The sequence below is a fragment of the Myotis myotis genome, unplaced genomic scaffold (genome assembly GCF_014108235.1).
Source record: "Myotis myotis isolate mMyoMyo1 unplaced genomic scaffold, mMyoMyo1.p scaffold_m19_p_1, whole genome shotgun sequence".
Lineage (NCBI taxonomy): Eukaryota > Metazoa > Chordata > Mammalia > Chiroptera > Vespertilionidae > Myotis > Myotis myotis.
In genome coordinates this window covers 189,096,652-189,099,767 of record NW_023416313.1, presented here as the reverse complement: position 1 = coordinate 189,099,767, position 3,116 = coordinate 189,096,652, and the positions used below count along the sequence as shown (strand labels likewise).

General features: G+C 39.4%; 1 pseudogene; it reads left to right on the top strand.

Annotated features, from left to right (window-relative positions):
- Positions 1 to 337: 337 nt before the first annotated feature.
- LOC118678566 lies at positions 338 to 1,809 on the top strand (annotated as a pseudogene).
- Positions 1,810 to 3,116: the final 1,307 nt, after the last annotated feature.

Here is a 3,116-nt window from a genome sequence, read left to right as displayed (position 1 = left end):
TTATCTTGGGATATAGCATGGAATGAAACAAACAGGACACAGAGGAATATATATAGTAAGATTCCAGTCATATGAAATTAAACAACTAAATAATATAGTTTAAGGGATGCATACAAATAAGGTAAAACCTAAAGAGAAGCAAGAGAATAATGAATTCAAAATTCAGGAGAGTGGATACTTCTTCATGGGAGAGAGGAGAGATGCAATTAAGGAAGGGTATACAGAGGGCTCTACATGTACTAGCAATGTTTTATTGTGGGTGATTATCCAGGTTAATTTTATTATAAATCTTTAAATTGTGCTTTTTGCTTCCAGACCTGTACGAGAGGCTTAAAGGATGGCCTCCTCAGATCTGGAACAAATATGCTCTCATATTAATGAAATGATTGTCAATATATAAAAATCTTTGTCATTAAGAAACTGTGGGTCAAGAATCTACCTTAAAGACTATATTAAATAAAATAGGAAATGAAATCATTTAATAAACAAACTAAGTAAATTGGAATTAGAAAGTCAGTATCAAGTACAATCTACCTGTTCACTCAAGGAATTCAGTGAATCTCTTGAAGAAGATTGTAAAATGTGGAACATCTCAAAGAAAACATACCTTCCCATTTGCCTCAAGTTCAGTGACCCAGAACTTTGTGACTATATCAGATCTTGACCCTGAAGAACCTGTCAAAGTTGAGGAATCTGCAGCCACAAAGAAGCCCCCTGAAGAACAAAGAAATTAAAGAAATGCCATTTATAACTTGTGATGAGTTCAATGACATTCCTGTGTACATGAAATCCTGCTTAACCTATTGTCAAGTTAATGATGTTATTAAAGAAATCAACAAGGCAGTAATCAGTAAATATAAGATCAGAGAGATGTAAATCAAAACCACAATGAGATATCACCTCACACTTGTCAGAATGGCTACCATCAATAAATCAACAAGCAAGTGCTGGCGAGGTTACGGAGAAAAGGGAACTGGTGGTGGGAATGCAGACTGGTGCAGCCACTGTGGAAAACAGTATGTGTAGAGTTTCTAAAAAAAAAAAATTAAAAATGAAACTGCCTTTTGACCCAGAAATCCCACTTCTGGGTATATATCCTAAGAATCCTGAAACATCTGTAAGATAGAATATATGCACCCCTAAGTTCATAGCAGTGTTATTTACAATAGCCAAGATCTGGAAACAGCCCAAGTGCCCATCAGCAAATGAGTGGATAAAACACCTGTGGTACATTTACAGCATGGAATACTACTCGGCTGTAAAAAGGAAGGAACTCTTACCCTTTGCAACAGCATGAATGGGCCTGGAGGTTTTTATGCTAAACAAAATAAGCCAGGAGAGAAAGACAGACCTCACTTGCATATAGAATCTAATGGACAAAATAAACTGATGAACCAGAGGAATGGATGCATGGAATAAACTGACAGAGGTCAGAGGGGAGGGAAATGGGGGGAACTGGATGAAAGAAGCTGAAGAGATTAGCCAAAGAACACATTTGCATAGCCCATGGACACCAACAACAATGTGGTGATGGCCAGAGAGAGGGGCAGGAGGGTTAGAAGAGGGTAAAGGGGGGGACGCCTATAATAATGCCAACAACAACGACATAAAAGATCCTACATCGACCAAAATAGTCTGCTATGAGTCTGCCAGAAATCTCTACCACAGATTTACTGATGAAGAAACAAAGAATACCAAAGGTCCTTCTTTTAGAGTGGGAGATGACATAAAAGAGTCATAGCTTTGAAGGTTGACAAGAAGTTTCATGTGATACTGAATATCTTAGGGCACTGCTGGAGGCTGCCCTAAGGACTCACCTCATATGTTATAACCAAAGGCCCTTGAGAGCTTTTGAACCAGCCAACAGTCAGGTATAGAAGCTATCCCTCTAGTTTCCATATAGGTAATTTTTATATGTAATTTCTTTAGTTTTTTTTTATCATCTTTTCCTGTCTCTTGTAAAAAATTAAACTTCTTTAAAATAAAGCATATATTTTAAAATAAATATTTAAATTTTATATATACACAATATCCTATATAATAAAAGCATAGTATGCAAATTGTCCCCTCAACCAGGAGTTCTTCTGGGAGTTTGACCAGGGGGAGGTGCCGGCGGAGGAAGGGAGGGAGGCCCTGGCCAGCTGCCGCCAGCCACTAGGGATCCTACTAGTGCAAGAATTTCATGCACTGGGCCTCTAGTATATATATATTCTCTGTTGTATGTGTAACATATTCCATATTAAACAGTGAATTTAGAAAAGATGATAGTGGGAAAACTACCAGATTTCACCTAGACATTTATATCTTTAAAAGCCTGAAACAATTATGACTTATGAGAATATTGTTAGGAAGTGGTTTTTCGATGAGCCTTGACATTTGGAGCAAGCAAAGAAGTGAGAATTAGCGATAGCTACTCTGATTGCAGGGTAAATGCTCTGAGTAATTCCCAGAGAGCAACATTTGCAACCAGTCATTCCATGGTTGCAGCGAGGATCACCTTCTTCCATTAGCCTTTGGCTAGGAAAAGTAACAAGTTGTAAAAGCTAATAATTTGTGTTCCATCTCACCCCTGCTTCTGGACATGGTAATTACCAGTAGACCTGTTAGTGCCCCTGAGCTGCTCCCATGTTAAGCTTTCCTCTCCCTTCTGAATCCAGTTCTTCTAAACGACTTAAGTTTTTTCAATTAGGAAATCTCATCTCATGAGGTTCTCTTTTAAAAAATCAAAATTAACATCTCTAAAATCCCTAAACTTCTATTATTCTGTTCTGAACCATACAGTCTGACTAGAAGGAGCCAGACCTCCCTGGGTCCTTCACTCTAAGGACCCAGAAATAACCATCTATAAAACTTCTGTGTAAATTACCAGTTCCTTGTAGAGAAAAACAGTGGTCAAAATCATCTCCACTGTCTTCTGAGGCACAGCTTCCTCTGGATGGCAGTTCAAACCTCTCCAGTCAGCCACGCTTGGCCTCCCTGCCACCTGGCCTCCCTCCCCCCACTTCACCTCCCCACCACCTCCTACCAGTCCCCCACTTTTCCCTCAGGTGTGGCCCACATTCCAGGGACAACAGGCAGCAGCCTCTCTTGACTCTCCTGGGTGACTTTGGTGCAGA